At 37.6% G+C, this 20,444-nt stretch overlaps 1 protein-coding gene across 1 annotated transcript in view; it reads left to right on the top strand.

The window, feature by feature from the left end:
* LOC5567692 overlaps positions 1 to 20,444 on the top strand; it is a 309,374-nt gene that overhangs the window by 11,260 nt on the left and 277,670 nt on the right. The gene's annotated exons all lie outside the window — the stretch shown is intronic.

The following is a 20,444-nucleotide window of genomic DNA, read 5'->3' on the forward strand; positions in this document are numbered from 1 at the left end:
AACAACCAAGGATCTAAAATTGCTTTTTTGAGGCCGAAATTTTGTCGAGCTAATATTGCATGTTCGGTTAACAGTCAGAAAATAATTCTGATGTGAATGTCATTGCTACTACATTACGAGGATCATGAGTAAACTCAATGTAACTATTATGCGTTTAAAATTACCAATTTGACAAAACAAATTGATATTTTTTTCGATTTTTCAGGAATAATCTCACCGATTTCAGTAAGTCGAACGGAAGTGTTAATCATTTGATAACTCAAAATTTAACAACTTCCGAAAAGCTAAATATTACATATACTTTTCAATTGGATTAAATGGACAAATCGATGTGAAGTTTGCGAAAAAGTTATACGTCTTCTCGGTGAGAATCGAACTTACGACTCCCTGTTCACTAGATAGGGCGCGTTACCCTTACACCACGAGAGGACTCATGGACGCAGAAGATAACCTGAATTCTATTTCAGCTCATTAATCACGTGGTCCTCTTTCGCATTCTTTTTCTTCAAGGCATTAACGTCCTCACTGGGACAGAGCCTGCTTCTCAGCTTAGTGTTCTTATGAGCACTTCCACAGTTATTAACTGAGAGCTTTCTTTACCAAAGTTGCCATTTTCGCATTCGTATATCGTGTGGCAGGTAAGCAGGTGGACAGACCATCGTTTAGAATCAAAAATACATCAAGTATCTGTAGCTTGAGACTGAGGAAGCCATAAACTGGTTTGGAAAAATTTTATTATGAGCCATATCCTAAACCAAGCCGAAATGAATGTTTGCACACAATATTTTATAAATTCTTGAAAAGTACCAAAACATATTTCGATAACGCGAACAAAAGTGAACAAAGACCTCTAAAGTCTCTATTTTGAGCAAAACATCTTATCTATCTAAAGTCTCATGTTCCATTTTCGCAATGCAATGAATCTTGATGTAAATGATCTAGGCTCCAGATATTACTACGCGACTACTCCATAGGTTCATTGATTTTCATCTTCAGGAATTCTTCTAGAGATTCATTCAAAGCTTTCTTCAGGTATACAAATCAATATCAGGTACAAATACTTCTCCAGGGATCCCCCAGGAATTCTTGTAGAGATTCCTGTAGCAATTCTCCCAGGAATTTGTCTTGAAATTTCTTAAATAATTTTCTAAGATATTCTAAGAGGAATTTATTCAAAATTTGTTCCAGAATATCCTTCAGCAGTCCAACAACGGAATTACAACGGAAATTCTTTCGGAAATGCTTACAAAGGTTTCTCCAGGTATTACACTGAGATACCTTAAAAAATTTTCTACAGATTTTTTCCATGGAAATAACAAAGGTTTATTCTATGATTGATGTAACTCGTTTAAATTATTTCGAGAAACCTTACAAGAATTCCTTGAAAATCTCTCATGGTAATTTTTCAGAAATACTTCCAGCTGTTTTCAAAACCAATACTTCAATATTCACCCTATTGATTAGCCCAGGAATTTCTCCATCAATTCTTTCAAGGATTCTCATAAATTTCCACTAAGGATTCCTTATACATTTCTTCATAGAAATTGATTACTTTCTAAGATTTCTGAAATTATTTTGAAGCAAATTCTACTTGTATTCTTCAATTTAAAAATGTATGTGCTGTTCAAAATCACAAAATTCTACAGCAATTATTCCTGTATCTCCTCAAAGTTCCACTCGAGGTTTTCCAGGGGTTTCCTCGAGCAAATTTTGGTTGGGTAATTTTCCAATTATGTCATTATTTGTTTCTTTGAAAACTCATCCAAGATTTCCACAAAAGTCCAGACGAGATCCGGAGATCTTTGAAAGATTTCTCTCTCATAGGAATTTATTATATCATATCATATCAGTGATATCTTTACGATTTCGTTTAGAAATATATCTAGCTTTTTAAGGGATCCCCTCCAATAAAAATCTGAAAATTTCCTTAGCATTTTTCTGGACAAATTTCAAAAGAAATCTTACAGCAATCTTTGAGAACTAATCTGCGATCTTTTTCAGAGAATATGACAATACAATCAGTGGGTATCATTGGAAAAAGTTCTACTTGAGCACAGTGTTGACCAGACTCAATTCCCCGAAATTCGAATTGTGAAGCCATGGACCGTTATAACTGTGCGTTGTATTCCTGAGATGGAGGGGGAGGTGGTTGGGCTTGAGTGTTGCACATGAGATCCGACAGTTTCGATCTCGGTGGCCCGCAATTCAAGTTTCGGTGAAATGATTCGCACTCACTCACTCATTTCATTTCACCGAAACTTGAATTGTGGCTCTCTGGGATCAAAATTGATCGATTTTGTGTGCAGTACTCAAGCTTAACCATCTGCTTTTCTATCTTAGGAGGATAGAGCATGGTTGTAGTAGTTCGTGGCTTCGAAGTTCAGAAAATGTTATTTTCGGGGAAATGAGTCTGAGCAACACTGCTTGAGCATATCACAGTACCTCAAATGAAAATTCTGAAGGAATTTGTTGGGATGTCTGTAAAGCAATCTTCTATTTAATAAATGAAGCAAACTTTTAGGAAATACCAGAATTACATTCTGATAAAATGTCTAAAGAAAATCAATAAATCCCAAAGAAACTTTAAGAAAGATGCTTTGAGAGTTGTCTAATTGGATTACTTGAGGAATTCTTATTGAAATGAGGTTCTTGTTCAGACGCATCTTGGTTTTATTTTTCTGACATGAGGTTTCTAATGTTCAACACTTATCCGCTATCATTCCTGAAGTGGTTGTATCGGTTTATCACTCTCAATTAATTGACTTTTTGATTACAAGATAAAAATTGAAAACGACTTCAACAATAGATGAACACAAGGTCTATTATTTTCAATCCCAAATATTAATGTTGATTGAAAGTATATTACCCAAGTAACCACAAGCATTATAACATTGCACGTATTCTACTGCATATGAACAATACTGATGCGTTATTGCATTTATTCGACAAATTTCAAGAGCTGTCAGGCAATAGCATGAGCATGAGCATTGATTGAACGCCTGCAGATGCTACTACGTTATTGCAAGAACAGCTATACTTACACAGGGAACCAACGGACACTACTCGGGATCAGTAGCATCCTCATTGTGTAAGTACTGGTGCTCTCATGGTTATAACAAACAATAACGGCGCCTGCTGCGTCCGAATGCAGGTCAATTTGAGGATGAAAGGGAAATGTTGACGTGTTGCTTGCTTCAAGAAAGCCGAGGAGTCCTCTGCACTTCCACAAGTAAACACTGGGAGTTTGGATATGGGAAAGGTTTGGTAAAGGATTCGTTTTGGTAAACGATATATAATTTGAAATGTATGCGCCTAACCGGATTAGCGATATTATTAGATAAAAACATTGAACGCCGAACAAGTGTTCGTCGCTCGCCCCACATTAGCAATCGACACGATCAAAGGATCAAACACTACTAACACGATTTGCGATACAATTCCACCGTGGTACGCGAACGACGCGCGACATGTTAGATCCTGTCCTCGTCGCCTGCCCTCGCAGGAGCAAACAACATGGTCGAAGGATCAAACACTACTCTTCAAGAGCTGTCAGGCAATAGAGCATTAACGCTTCATTACAAATGTATCAATGCACTATTATTACTTTTTGAATTGCTTGGTTGCTTAATAAAAATTCTTGCATTAATTCGACTACACTGCCCATAAACGCATGTCAGTCCCATGTTTGCTGGATTTCCTATTCACATGGGACAAGTATGCGTTTATGGGCAGTACAGAAGGGCCCATTTCCACTTTTGAACAACTTTAATGGTAGGCTTACGACAATGCAGCTGCTTCATATAAGCAATGATATAGTGTTCCATGGTTACTTGGGTATTGTTTGGATTCATTGACTACTCAATTGGCACATACCCTTATTTGGACTCCGCACCGGGCTCCGAAAAATCTAGCTACGCCACAGCCTTCAGCATGGCTTTCTTTGTAGCCGTGGACTCTAACCACTCGGCTAAGAAAGGCCATGTTTCGCATCTTACTGCCGAATTTCAAAATTTTCAAAAAATCCATGACGAATAGAACAAGACAGTCGAAAATACGTAGCTTCCCGAATTTTGCAATTGAATTAAATGGACAAATTGAATTAAATTTGCGAAATAAAAACAAGTCTTTCGGAGAGCTGCTGTTAGAAAGTTGAGCACCAGGTGACATCGCTTAAAATAATAGAAATTTTTGTTTTGAAAATATTTGTTCAATACCAAATAGAAATGTATAAGTCATTTTCTGACATAATTGTCAGACATATGTCAGAAAATGACTTATACATTTCTATTTGGTGTGAAAAACGTAAAAAATGACGAGATAAAAAATGAAACTTAAAATCGGCTTTCACTTCTATTATTCTTCAACTTTATCAATTGTGGGTATAAATCATTCTCCACGCGCTGAAGCATTTCCCATCCAACGATTGCCGGTACGTGTTGCACCGATATGCATATTATGCTTTCTACAAATCCCCGTAATGTTCGTTCGACAAGTTTACAATCGATATAACCATTACGGTTTTGGCACAGACTACATGGCTTCTACAATGGGAAAATATTGGTCACCGTGTCTCACTCAAAAATGTGTGCAACTAGAGTTTTGTCCGAGGAACTAAGACCTCATTTCAGCACTATCTGCAATGCTATGAGCCTAGTGTTGGATACGTGTGTCAAATAAAAATGCCTTGAGTCTGTTGTTTCGCTTCCTAGCAGTGAGACTGATTGTAAATATTTTGAACCAAGTCTCATAAACACGCCGATGCTTACCAAGCTTCAATCCACTGTGGAAACATTTCACGTTGTTGGTACATTTTTCTGTTAAATTGAGTGCTTTTCCGTGCACATAAATTTTGATTTATTTGAACACTTTTTGCACGCAATTTCCCATCACTTGCCTTCGAATACCCAAAGCATTGAGACGCCGTTGTTTTGATATTTGTTCTCTCCATTTCAACGCGGACGTTTCAATTTCCTTTTATTCCACTTTTTATTTATGCGACGCGACGGGTAAACGCCTTGATAGCAAGAGGTATGTGAAGCACAGATTCCCATTTGTCGTAATTATTTTTCGGAATTGTTTGTCAAACAGAGCATATTTGTTGGAAATACATGAAAGAGCGACCCATAAATGCGACATGAAATTTATCGGATGACATTTTGGGACCTAGGCCAGGATGACATACCTTTGGCTTTTATGATATGTGCAAATCAATTGCTTCCATAAAACTTCTGCTCTTGCAAGCATGGTCGATGAGGACGAACAACTCACAAGATATGCTAAGTCGTTCTGTATTCATAAGCGAAATTCTATCGGTTTGCTTTGGTTTGTATAGATGTTAAAAATAACAGAAGGCTCATCAGTTTATGCTGGTGGCGCGGAATGAAAAACGAGTTGGAATCCGATATTTGCTTTGACTAGACCAGTGTTTCTCCATTAACATGTCACATAGAGGTTTGTTGGTACCGCGATCCTGGGTGAATTTAGTTGAAAGCGGGGATTAGGGCTTAAATCAGAATCCAAAAATTGTTTACTGTGATCCATTATAGTTTTTGATATTCTATGATTTGGTATGCCAAGATGACTAATTTGCTACTAATTTACTACTAACTTTACTACTGAATAAGACTACTAATATACTTTGGTAAATGAGGCATCTTACCTTAGAGGCATTTTTGCTCTTTGTTCTACCTAATTCCAAACAACTATTCGCTAGATACGATAGTTGTATTATTATTAAACAGTTAATAATAAATTTTTATTCCCTATTATGTATTACATACAGTATTAAACAATACATTGGTCGAATTCTATCCAGAATAAGTCGAAATCATTAGGAATCTTACCCGACAATCTAGGATTTGGAATAAATTTTACGCATGTTTGCAGTATGATAGAATAAGTGTTTTTCATAGATAAATCGATCATTTTGACTCAACAATAACTTTTCGAAATGACCTATGACTTTTTGCAAGCAATTAATTTGAAAAATTCTAGCTCCAAAAATTTCGATTCATGGGAAAACTATGAAGAAGTAGTTGTGAAAGGATTGGGCTTCCCATTTCCAGATAAATCGTTTGATTTTTCGTCGAAGATTTCACTTTAGTCAAACTGTAATTTCTTTTGAAATCGTTTTTGGGAAAATTGCCGGAAAATATATGTTTGAATTCAAGTTATGTCTAAAGAGTTGGGAAAATTTGATTGAAATCGTTTTTTATATAGCTGTAATCTAGCATAACAAAGTTGATCACGGAAAATCGAAAACGTTGCAAATGTTAATCTATTTCTTATTAATGAAAAGCGCTTCAAATGATCTGCCAATTGCAATGCAAGAAACACTGCCAATTGAGAAACACTGACCTAGAACTTCAAAAGGAGTTTAGACGTTTGACGTTTATATTCGGAATCTGAGAATTGTATTTGTAACGCCATGCATAAAAAAGCAATGATCACGGCACCATTTACAGTCTCATTGCAGTTTGTTCCCATGTTTTCGATTTAAAGGTGATCTCTTCCGCGAATGATTGATTTGCATTCTTCAGAAACAATGTTGATTATACCTTGGATTTGATTTAGTTGAGCTTATTGGATGTTTCTACGCATTGAAATAATTTCTTAACATGCTGAAATAGGAAACTTAAGTGCCTAAATTTTCACATGTTTTGAAGAGGCAAGCGGTTGAAATTGATTGCTTAATGGCCGATTATCTCTTAGAAATATATGTATATGGAAATAACTATAAGGAAATTTGTACAAATGTTCCTTGTAAGATAGTACTGTAATGTAATTACAGACTTAGCATTCCATAGTGAAAACCTATTCTTCAAACTTTATTAAAGGAAGTTGCTAAAGAAACGAAACCTTTTAGAGTTAATTTTGTTTGAGATTTTCGCAGAAGTTTGCCGGACTATAATCCAAAATGTAGCAAAATAATGGCAAATAAATTCATGAATATATCTTCTCTCATCAGTCGGACTGAATAAATTCAGCAAGTTTTCACTATAGACTGACATGTTTTTTATATAGAATTTTCGCACTTCTAGCAAAGCTAGAAACTTTCACCTAACCCGGCTATCTGGGGAGCACATGGGGTTTAGGCTCTGTGGTTCTCACTTAACGGTCTATTACGGTCTATTACTCAACGGTCTACTGGGGATGCGCGTCTCGAGTGCGGAAAAAAGGTGGAAATAACTCTGTACCACGCCACTTTTCTTTGGCTTGGGCTACAAGTCTGATGTCCTCCTGGAACTACCTCATGGTATTACTTCAGGAGGCAGTGGGCTGGTTGATGCCTCTACGCCTTTTCGTCACCTCTTGCTCTATTCGATCAAGCTGCAATTTGTCTCTTCTACGTCACTCACATTTTGGGGCCGACCACACGCCTGGGCCATGTGAGAATTTTTCGATGGATGCTGCTGTGTTTTTTTGGTGCGCTTGGATCCATTTTTCTGCTCGGCATGCTCTACGGGCGGGCCGGCTGGATGCCGAGGTCGGTCTTGCGATTCCGGTTGAGGAGTGACTTCCGGTTCGAGCCCCGACGACCCAAAGCCGGCGGTCCGTCGTGATCGATACTACTCGGCTTAGTTCCCGACGGTGAAGCTAGCCTACTCCGATCGAGAATATCTCGACGGAGGAACCGAAACCGGTAACGTTACGCGTTGTTCATACTCCGTTGTTGGCCGATAGAGTGCCGAAGTCGGCCCAGAGATTCCTGTTGGAGGATGGCTTCCGGTTCACTGGCGCTCCGACGACTCAAGCCAGTGATACGCTCGCTACTCAGAATAGCCCCCGACGGTGGATTTATCCTACTGCGACGAAGATTTCCCCGGCGACGGACGATCTTCCGAACCGATGCTATCCGGGCAGATGCCGAGGTCGATCCTGCGACTCCGGTGGAAGGAAACTTCCAGTTCACAGGCGCCCCGACGATTTTTTGCCGGTGCAGTTCCGCGATCTACTCAGCTAGTCCCCGACGGTGGATTTAGCCTACTCCGAAGCTGGCCGGGCAGATGCCGAGGTCGGTCCTGCGATTCCGGTGGAAGGAAACTTCCGGTTCACAGGCGCCCCGACGACCATTTGCCGGTGCAGTTTCACGATCTACTCAGCTAATCCCCGGCAGATGATCTAGCCTACTCCGACTCGATGGTGGTCGGCCAAACGTAAGGGTCGGTTCTGCAATTTTGGTTGAAGGGTGACATCCGGTTCACAGGCGCCTCGACGACTTATTACCGATACTACGTTACGCTCGTTCAACACGGTCTAGTTCCCGACGGAGGATCTAGCCTACTCCGATCGCGCCCGATGGTCTCCTCTCATCACCAGACTGACTTATCGAGTGCCGAGATTAGTCCGACAATTCCAGTGGAAGCTTGGCTTCCGGTTCTTCAGTGCCCCGACGTCCCGACGTCAAGCGCTGCTCTCTGCGTCTCGTTTCGTTGCTCTTCTTGCCAGTTGTGCTGTAGGTCAGACATTATTTGCATCACCATGTTGGTCATCATATTCCAAAGATCGGGATCGCTTATCGTTCCGTGGACCACACCTTCTACGCTGAAGTACGCACCAAAAGCAGTCAACATCGTGTTTCGTTCAATGTTGAACCTCGGGCAGTCGAAGACAACATGTTCTGGAGTTTCTTAAATCTCCATACACTCAGGACAGAATGGTGAAAACGCATGGTCGAACCGATGCAGATACTGCTTGAAGCAGCCGTGACCTGACAAGAACTGTGTCAGGTGGAAGTTCACTTCTCCATGCTCCCTATTCAGCCAGGCTGATAAATTCGGGATGAGCCTATAGGTCCACCTGCCTTTCTCGGAGGCATCCCATTCTTGTTGCCACTTAGCCAGCGAACGAATTCTTGTCAACTTCCTCGCCTGCCTAGTTTCTCTTCACTGATAGCAGTCGATGTCTTCGGACAAAATGATGCAGATCGCGATCATTCCAGCGATTACGCATGCCACCTCCGACGATAAAGTCCTGTACGCGCTCACCACTCGCATGATGATGAGTCGGGACGTGCTGTTTAACTTATCCCGATTCCGCTTGGTCTGTAGCACCGCGCCTCAGGCTGGCGCACCGTATCTTAGTAGCGATGTTGATACGACAGCCAGAAGACGCCTCTTACTTCTTCTAGGACCACCTATGTTGGGTATAAGTCTTGTGAGCGCATTATTCGCCTTCGCCGCCTTCTCGCATGCATAATCGACGTGACTGTTGAAGTTCAGCTGATCGTCTAGCATTACGCCCAGGTGTTTCAGCTTTCGCTGTGATGCAATGGCATGCCCCTCGACAGTGATCTCACCGTGCATGATTGCTTTGCAGTTGCTAACTAGTAGCACCTTTGATTAGTGGTGGGCTATCTTCAGCTTGACACCCTCCATCCAATCTTCGACTAGACCAATTGTCTCCATTGTCAGCATTTCTACTTCCTCCTGCGTCTCGCCTATTACCGTTAGGACGACGTCATCGGCGAAGCCGACAATCTCAACCCTCTTGGGTAGCTCCAGCGATAGGACCTCGTCGTACCTTGTGGGACTCCAGTCGTAATTCTTAACTCCTTGGGGCCGGCGTCGGTTTCGTACCTCAGTATACGGTTTTGGAAGTAGCTCTTCAAAATCTGGCACTAGTAGTCGGGAACCCGATTTCTGTGCAGCGCAGTGGCAATGGCCTCCTAGCTGGCGCTGTTGAACGCGTTCTTCACATCTATCGTGACCACGGCGCAGTAATGATCTCCTCTAAGCTTTTTTTTTTCATTGCTTTCTCGGCCCTATCGAGCACTGTCCGAATTGTGCCCACCGTCGACCTTCCTTTCCGGAATCCAAACTGCCTTTCTGATAGCCCGTTCTCGCTCTCTGTGCATTTCCTCACCCTGCTGAGGATAACCCGTTCCAAGAGTTTACAGAGTGTATCCAGTAAACATATAGGCCTATATGATCCAGGATCCCGGGCGGTTTTCCTGCCTTCGGTAAAGTACCAGTTTCTGAATTTTCCAGATTTCTGAAAATTGACCTTCGTCCAGGCATTTCTGCATAACTAGACTGACATGTTTGTACTAGCATTTCAGTACTAATGTGTTTGGAACATTTTTCAAAAAGTCCCCATAATAATTTCCATATAAACATTCATCGTGTTTAGTCCACCTTTATATCTCTACCGAAAAAGCTGAAAATTTCACAGAATACTATTTTTATCATAAGGATGGCAAGGAAGATATGGGATATTGGATTTTCTTTGCTTTTAGTTTTTTCCTAGCTTGATTATTTTAACAGTGTCCGAGCTTGGATGATTAAAAAGTATAACGATTTTGATCGTATCAAATCGTTATACTTTTTAATTTCAACTTTTTAGTATCAAATGAGTTGAAATTCTGTCAACAGTTTCTTCTTTTTTAGTTTTGGTCAAGCTGCCATCCAGTTATTTCTTTTATTGGAATCAATGCGCACATGCGTTCAAAGCAGCTTATTTGAAAAATTCATTCTCAGAGAAGTGCTAAATATTTGATCACTATATGTGCCATAAGAGATACCAAAATTTGAACAGTCATCTCTTTCGGATGTCGTTAATTGTGCTTGTCAAGTAGTATCAAGTAGTAGACGACATTGTTCGCGATTATTATTAGACCACTTAGTATTCATACAAATTGATTGTGCTCCTCCAGCCCTCCCCTTAATATGGCGTCAAAATCCATCGTTTTGTAAATTTGAATAGCAGGAAGTTTCTTGTTTCAAGAGACCGCTATTGATGCAAGACTCACCAGACAAGTCTCGAAGCGGTCGTTTGTCGATTATTCCTTATATGGAACCAGCCAGCTTCGAAGTGATTTCAATAATAATCGGTTGCACCCGTTCCACCACTACCAATTCAGACCTCTATAGGGCTTAAGCCACTTGATTTCATACATTAGTTGACGGCTGGCATCTGGGCATAGGGCAACGGCTGGGGGACGGTCTTCCTAGTTCCCATTAATGGTCGCGAAACACATTTGAGATTGTTCTTTCTCTTGGAGAGTTGCTCTCCAGAACATACGCGCGATTATCTTTAAGATGCTATCGAAAATTCACTAAAACGAATCCTGATGAAACTTTGAAAGAGAAGAGTATGTCCAAGTTGCTTTTGAAATGTGCTAGGGTGCCAGCACCTATTCCCTGCAAAAGATGGACTTTAATGAAAACAGAATTCTTCTGTCATGATTGCACTATATTAATTTGCCTCACTCAGGAAACTAAGTGACAAGAGTTGAAATTTATTTCAAGAAAGAATGTGCCCCAGCCTGGAAGAGGTGCCGAAAACACCATTCGGAACCTTAACTAAATGCTGGGAGGCTTCAAAAGCACACGCTCGAGCATGATCGTGACGTAATTTGCCAAGTTGCTGCGCCCAATAAACGAGGATTCAAGCGGTAAAGATTGATCGTTTATTAGTTAGCCATTTGGCGATAATAGGCGTTTGAAAAGATTTTTGACAAGTCATTAATCAATCGTACACCATTTAAATAATGTAGTCCATGATAAACTTTGAGGTTGGGAGCGACTATAGCCATTGAGAAGACACATGAGTCGTTAGTTTTTTTTATTGAATGTGAGAAGCTGCTATCATATGCATTTGGAAATATTTAAAAGTGCCTTTAAACTTCTTGTTTTATCTTGTAGTCGATACTCTATGGTAGTATCGTATTTTTCGACAACGCAGTCGTAATTGAAATGAAACGATGAGCCTCGTTATATCCCATGAAGCGATTCTCAATCCTATCAGCTCCACTTTCGGTTATTTTCGAGCCGATTGGAATATATATATGAATCATATATTGACTCTAATCTTGATGTTAACATTTCTTTACAAACAAATCTTGATATTGACAATGCTCTTGAAACTTTAACAAATTCCATTGTTGAAGCCAGGAGCATTGCAATTCAAAAATGTGAAGTAAAATTTGAATCCGTGATTATAGACGATGATCTTAAACTCTTGATCCGTATTAAAAACGTGAGGAGAAGGCAATTTCAACGCACTCGCGTTCCTGCTATGAAAATTATACATCAGGATTTGCAGAAAGAAATCAAGAAACGTTTTGCACAATTAAGAAATAAAAAAATTTGAAAATAAAATGTCTCAATTGGTTCTAAGCCCTTTTGGAAATTATCTTAAATTTTGAAAAAACCTCGGAAGCCAATACCGGCATTGAAAGAAGAAAACAAGTTATTACTAACCAATTGCAAAAAAGCTCGAAAACTTGCTTTGCAGTTTGAAAGCGCGCACAATTTTAAATTAGGATTTACTAGTCCAATTGAAAATCAAGTTACTAAGAACTTTGAAAATAATCTCAATCAAGAGCACGTTTTCGAAAATTCCTGGGAGACTGATTTGGAAGAAGGTTTCTCCGACCTTACCCGGAAACCCATTACCCGGAATGCAATTTACCGGAAGACCATTTACCGGGAAAACCATTTACCGGAATGAACCATTTACCGGAAAACTATTATCCGGAAGGACCATTTAGCGGAAAATTATTTCTCCATTTGTCGACTTTTTTCATTATCGTCCTTTTTATTGTTTCACCGACAATCAGATCAGTAAATTGACTTAAAAATATTTAACGATAATGGACAGGGACATAAACATCGAAGAAGAGTCTAAGATATCTTCATACTTGATCATGTCAATATGCACCATCTTCATATATTTGTATTTCAAAAATGATTCACCCTTCTTTTGAAAACAAGCTGTTCTTACTACTTATCTGTATTGGCTGAACTTGCTAAGTTTGGCTACAACTATGTTACTTTACTTTTAACGTTGGTTCTTCAAGTGTACAAATGTTAATAAATAAGCATTGATTAGAATTTTAAATTCACCGGGCTAAATTCCTTCTTCTAGAATGACCCTTTTCGGGTAATCTGATTTTCACCCTTCTTTATTTGGTTGGCGATTCTTTAATGTTACACCGATCTCGACATTTTTCGGTAAAATGTGTTTAGTCGAAAATGAGATTTCGGCTTATATATTTGAGTATTGGCCAAAATTCCTTTTTTTTCTGTCAATGATGAACTAGTAGCCAGTGAAAGTGAAGTGAACGTTTTTCCTTTTGAGTGAAGATCTCTGGTTATTGTAAATTGAAGAGCCGAAGGGATCTGGAAGCAGGATTTGAAAGTGCCCTCCTTTCTTCATAGAGGAAATATTTGGATTTGCGTTTGGAGTGAAGACGTCAAACATAAATTTGGTGAGATAGTTCCATTCAACTATTTTTTGTAGATCTTTCATTTGTATTTTGATTCTAACACAGTGAATGTTAAATCTGGCAACACATCCAAAAGTTTAATGTATTACAAAACTAAACGTGCCAAAATCGAACGATCTCTTTTATAGAGTATTTTTACCAAACCATTTATTGTGTATTGAATAAGAAAACATTAGTTCTGATCAAATTGTAGGAACTGTAGATAATAAATGTCATAAACTATAAATATTGGAAAACCTTTCGATTTTGACACGGTACAAAAACCGAATGTTGCTAAAACAGAACGGGATGTTTCCAAAACCGAAAAGGGCACTGTATCTAAATTTCATTGCTGAGGCTGTAGTTTGTACTTGCCAGAGCACTATTATTCTGGTTCATTCTTCAAGGTTAGCTTCAATTTTGTTTCTCTGCGTATGTTTGAATACCAACACTTGTCCCTGTATTTTCCATACAATAATTACATAACAGGATAGGGATAGTTTTCTTTTCATTTCAGAGAGCGAGCAATGGCGCTTAAGCCAAGGCTCTAGAGCCAGGACATGAGGCCTAAATACCTATGTCCCATCCCAGGAAAAGGAAAACATACAACAATGGAGTGTGCACTAACATTCTTAGCAAAGCCACTTCCAACGATTTTACTTATTCCCTAAAATGAAACGGTTGGTACGGTTGTCCCCGTTTCATCCTTCATAAAATTTAAAAACTGTCGTCTATCATGTTATTCATAAGTGAATAAACTGATCGCCTTTAGTTTTTATTTTATCTTCAACACCAAGTCTGCACAGTGGGCCTTGCCATTTTAATATTTGTATTACATTATCGATGTGTTGCAAATATTAATGTTGACATGAAAATACCAGAAAAAATTCTGATATTTCCAGGATGCTTTTCAATATTGGCTGTGCAAGCGCTTAGAATAGAATAGAATAGAAATGTGTTTAGTCGAAAATGACCAGATATCTTCTTCTTATGAATGCTTATTGTTCTTTCTAGTTTTCACTTTGGTATTGAATTCGAGGTACAGACACAGAGTTATGAAATTCGGAGAAAAATAGCACAACAAATAAATTCAAAGGAAAACTAGATCTATTGATGTTCAATATTTCGGAATCCAAAGATGGACTTCACAATGCACTATGGTCCAGGAATCAGTTTTACGCGGAAAGATGCATTTTGAGCCTTAGAATGAAACATTAGACAAAAACGGTCTTCTACAAAGTTGTTTGTATTTGTAAGGTCCTTTGTTTGGTGTTATTGAAAATTAGGGTGGACCACATTTTCATAGAAATAGTGTAACTAACTTTCTTATTTGTAGAAATTATATTATACATGCTTCAGCAAAGTTGTAGACCATTCAATTTCAAGCAACTTTGCCAAAAAAGTTTTTTTGTATCTCTTAAATTGACTGATTTAGAGCTATTTTCCTACGGTGACATAGGGTGGTCCGAACAAAACTGGTTTTCTGGCTCTAGAGTTTTCAATTCAAATTTCTCATCGAAGTAGTCTATGAAACACTTTTAGAGCTCTAAAAAATGCGTAATTTGGTGAGTGAAGAAACTCGCTATCTCCTTCCGTTTGGGAGTTATTGTTGTTTTTCTCTCAAAAACGTAGGCATGTCATGCAAAAATATTGATGACATCTATTTTAGTTCAAAAGTTATTAAAATTTTTCTGCTTAAAATCCTTTGTTTATGCAGTGCATTTTATTAGAGTTACAAAAATAACACATCTGTAATTTTTTGATATAATATACAATTTTATTTTGTCTTTTTAATGCCGTCAAAAGATATTTTTTATGTTTGCCCCAATCAGAGATATTCACAATCAAAGTAGGCATGTTTTTGAGAGAAAATCAACAATAACTCCCAAACGGAAGGAGATAGCGAGTTTCTTCACTCACCAAATTACGCATTTTTTAAAGCTCTAAAAGTGTTTCATAGACTACTTTGATGAGAAATTTGAATTGAAAACTCTAGAGCCAGAAAACCAGTTTTTTTCGGACCACCCTATGTCACCGTAGGAAAATAGCTCTAAATCGATCAATTTAAGAGATACAAAAAAACTTTTTTTGGCAAAGTTGCTTGAAATTGAATGGTCTACAACTTTGCTGAAGCATGTATAATATAATTTCTACAAATAAGAAAGTTAGTTACACAATTTCTATGAAAATGTGGTCCACCCTAAGTTTCAATAACACCAAACAAAGGACCTTACTAATACAAACAACTTTGTAGAGGACCGTTTTTGTCTAATGTTTCATTCTAAAGCTCAAAATGCATCTTTCCGCGTAAAACTGATTCCTGGACCACTGTGCAATGGCGACTAGTGTCCCTACTCTCGATCACCAAGGCACTCTTAGTTTCGTCTTGATTTTTTTTAGCTTTTTTCAAATCATAAAGATAAAATGAGAATCGCACTGTTGCATGTCACTTCCCTCGCAAGATTAGTGTTTTTTTATTATTTTGATACAATATTGAAATTAGATTTTAATTAGTTTTAACTTAAGGGAATAAGAAAACCATCATAACTTCAAACATTTTTAAATGCTGGGTTGTTCCATTTACTCAAAAACCCCCTATCTTATCAGTTAGGCGATTTTTTCGATTTATATTGACCACATTTTTGATGCCAAATGTATAATTGTAATAATTCTTTTCATTTTCTCTATCCTTACTTGTAATATTTAGTTTTATAGCCTGAATGTGAAGACACAGTTTTCTATATCAGGCGATACTTTTCTAATTAAATCACAGGTTCAATCAAATTTTGGTATCGTAAAATTTGTTCATAACTTAGGGCCTGCGTTGCGGCAAAGTAAAGCTATTCAGAAGGATCAAGCTGAGGTTGGTAGAATTGAATACCGCAGGTTCAAAATTATTTCTAGTTGGCAAATTTGACGACTTTTCCGAGCTAGTATACTTACATACTTGTCAAACTATGAACGAATACAAAAATGGTCGGTTGACATAGGCTCTCAGCTATTGACTGTGGAAATGCTCCTAGAACAGCTGAGAAGCAGGCTTTGTCCCAGTTGAGTCGTAATGCCGACAAGAAGGACAACATATTTGGTCCATACCTGTTTGGAGATTTCTTTTGAAAATATTTATGGAATCCGAGGGAGTCGAGAATGTCCATAGTTAGCGTGACATATTTTGTGCTGAGCATCAAAGAAAGAAAATAAAAATTGTATACAAATGTACTGATGAAGGTCGTCGAAAATGGAAGATTTGGCATTTCGGGTAATGGTGCTTTCAGGTAAATGGTGCATTCCGGTAAATGGTTTTTCTGGGTAATGGTACATTCCGGTGAATGGTCTTCCGGAAAATTGCATTCCGGGTAATGGTATACAATCGGAAGAAGTCAAAAATATGAAAGCTCCTGGCGATGATGGAATTTTCTACATCCTCATCAAACTTCCAGAAAGTAGCTTATTATTCATAGTTGATATATTTAACAAATGTTTTGAATTAGCATATTTTCCTGACAAATGGAAAAATGCTAAGGTTGTACCAATTTTAAAACCAGACAAAAATCCTGCAGAAGCTTCTAGCTATCGTCCAATCAGTTTGCTTTCCTCCATCAGTAAACTTTTTGAAAAGATCAATTTGAACAGAATGATGGTCCACATCAACGAAAATTCATTTTTTGCCAATATACAGTTCGGATTCCGCCATGGACATTCGACCACTCATCAACTTTTACGTGTAACAAATTTGATCCGTTCTGGTCCGTTACTGGTCTTGCTCTTCTAGACATAGAAAAAGCACTCGACAGTGTTTGGCATGAAGGTTTGATTGTAAAATTAAAAAACTTTAATTTTCCAACATACATTGTTAGAATGATTCAAAGTTATCTATCAAATCGTACACTTCAGGTTAATTATCAGAACTCCAGATCTGAAAGACTTCCTGTAAGAGCTGGTATTCCCCAAGGCAGCATTTTGGGACCAATATTATACAATATTTTCACATCTGACTTACCTGAGTTACCTCAGGGATGTCAAAAATCCTTGTTTGCGGTTGACACAGGCCTCTCTGCCAACGGATAAAGTCTGCGTGTCATCTGTAGTCGATTGCAAAAAAGTTTGGATATTTTTTCTTCATACTTGCAAAAATGGAAGATTTCTACTAATGCTTCCAAAACTCAACTAATAATATTCCCACATAAACCAAAATCTCTTTATTTGAAACCTTCAAGTAGACATGTTGTCACTATGAGAGGGGTTCCAATAAATTGGTCAGATGAAGTTAAGTATCTAGGGCTCATGCTAGATAAGAATTTAACTTTCAAAAATCACATTGAGGGCATTCAAGCCAAATGTAACATATATGTAAAATGTCTCTATCCCCTTATTAATAGAAAATCAAAACTTTGTCTTAAGAACAAGCTTTTGATATTCAAACAAATTTTCAGGCCAGCCATGTTGTATGCTGTACCAATATGGACTAGCTATTACAACAGCCAGGAAGAAAGCTCTGCAGAGAATTCAAAATAAAATTTTGGAAATTATTCTGAGGCTTCCTCCCTGGTATAGTACCAACGAGTTACATAGAATATCCAATGTTGAAACATTGGAATAAATGTCAAATAAAATAATTAATAATTTCAGGCAAAAATCGTTATAATCTTCTATTGCCACGATTAATGCGTTATATGTTTAGGTTAAGTTAGGTTAAGTATATTAAAAACGTTTTTTTCTCTTATAAGCAGGTGAAATCAACTCACCTGTAAAAAATCTGAACTGCTACGGCGAATGAAATGTAATATGTTGTTAACAAAATGTTAATAAAATCTTATATTTGTTTTACCAAATTAGGATGATAGTGTTGTTAATAACACAGAACACCTAGATATAAGAAATAATGAATGTAATGTTTGGAATGATACTAATAAAGAAATAAAAAAAAAAGAAAACTTTAATTTTTTAACATACATTGTTAGAATAATTCAAAATTATCTGTCAAATTGTACACTTCAGGTTAATTATCAGAACTCCATTTCTGAAAGACTTCCTGTAAGAACTGGGGGGCATTTTGGGACCAATATTATACAATATTTTCACATCTGACTTACCTGAGGTACCTCAGGGATGTCAAAAATCCTTGTTTGCGGATGACACCGGCCTCTCCGCCAAAGGACGAAGTCTGCGTGTCATCTGGAGGCGATTGCAAAAAAAAAAAAAAAAAAATGGATATTTTTTCTTCATACTTGCAATTTGAAGATTTCTCCTAATGCTTCCAAAACTCAACTAATAATATTCCCACATAAACCAAAATCTCTTTATTTGAAACCTTCAAGTAGACAAGTTGTCGCGATGAGAGAGGTTCCAATAAATTGGTCAGATGAAGTTAAGTATCTAGGGCTGATGCTGGATAAGAATTTAACTTTCAAAAATCAAAGGGACGAATGACCTTCGGGTTAAAGTCCCTCTCAAACAACAACAACAACTTTCAAAAATCACATTGAGGGCATTCAAGCTAAATGTAATAAATATGTAAAATGTCTTTATCCCATTATTAATAGAAAATCGAAACTTTGTTCTAAGAACCAGCTTTTGAAATTCAAACAATTTTTTAGGCCAGCTATGTTGTATGCTGTACCAATATGGACTAGCTGTTGTAATCCCAGGAAGAATGCTCTACAGAGAATTCAAAACAAATTTTTTGAAATTGATTCTGAAGCTTCCTCCCTGGTATAGCACCTATGAGTTACATAGAATATCCAATGTTGAAACATTAGAACAAATGTCTAATTAAATACTTAATTATTTCAGTCAAAAATCGTTGCAATCTTCTATTGCCACGATTAATGCGTTATATATTTAGGTTAAGTTAATTGAAAGCGTTTTTTTTCTTTTATAAGCAGTTGAAAAAAAGCTCACCTGCAAAACATGCCACGGCAAATGTAATGTAATATGTTGTTAAAAAAATGTTAATAAAAGCTAAAATTTGTTTTACCAAATTGGAATGGTAGTGTTGTCTAACACAGAACACGCAGATATTAGAAATAAATGTAATACTCGAAGTAAAAAAAAAAAAACAATATTTTCACTACACTTTTTATATTAAACTTTGGGAGGGATTATTAGAGTATGTTTAAAACTACAAATGAACTTTAACGCTTCACTTTTTGCAAAAAAAAAAATAAAATACTAAAATCACTAAGGTGAGCAAATACCTTAGTGATTTTAGTATTTTTTTTTTTTTTGCAAAAAGTGAAGTGTTAAAGTTCATTTGTAATATTTTCACGTAGACAAATCTAGAGAATATCCGTACAACATTATTGAACAAAATAAGTGTTAATCGGTAACAAAGACTTTTGCTCAACAAACCTTAAATTTAAGTAACATGTACACCAATTGACAAAGCTGCAGCAAGTGCTTCATGCGGGAACCCACGAGACACATTGAATGCGTCGGCATACATAATTATGTTGTACCTATCTGTCTGGTTCTTTGACTCCAGTGTGCAATCTCTTTCGGTCTCTGCCACGCTCATTTTTTCCCTCTCTCTCTCTTATTGCACCGGAAAAAATGCCCATTTTCCCATTGTTCCTCCCATGCTCTGTTTTTGTTATGAATGAAGCGTGGAAATGAGCTATGGCGATTGTTGAAAGCTTCTAAAACACCGAACAACGGTATCAGTTCAGGGGGGTCATTCATAAATTACGTGTTTGCTGTTTGGTGAACCATGGTAAAAGGAAGGGAGAATGTTCTATCTTCTTCTGTTTCAGCCTGTTTCTCAGCTTAGTATTTTAAAAGCACTGTCTCAGTGCTAAGCGTTGCATGTTGGTCCGCGCCTTGTGTGGTGTTTTCCTCAAAGGGTCTTAAACTGTAGAAGTTTTCATTGTGCAATCCCAGACTTGATTGCTTTTGTTGCCGCGGACAATACGGCAAAGCCAAGGAAGTCCTTTAAACTTAGGGGTCATTAGGGGTGTACCTAGTACATTTTTTTTGAAAACGTTTACTTGAAAAGCTACAAAAAATAAATAATGTAAAATTACCACGTTTGAATTATGAGTTAAAACAAATTTGATTAATGGATTAGATTAATGGATTAATTGATGGACGGTTAAGCTTATAAATTAACAAGGATGTATGTAATAAATCCATCATGTGACAAACCATTTCACCATCCCCTATGCACCTAGAGCGTCCATACCATTTCTGAGTTTGTTTTGTTGATGAAGTTCCCTCAGCATAACATTGTTCCGCT

This window comes from Aedes aegypti, chromosome 2 (assembly GCF_002204515.2).
Source record: "Aedes aegypti strain LVP_AGWG chromosome 2, AaegL5.0 Primary Assembly, whole genome shotgun sequence".
Lineage (NCBI taxonomy): Eukaryota > Metazoa > Arthropoda > Insecta > Diptera > Culicidae > Aedes > Aedes aegypti.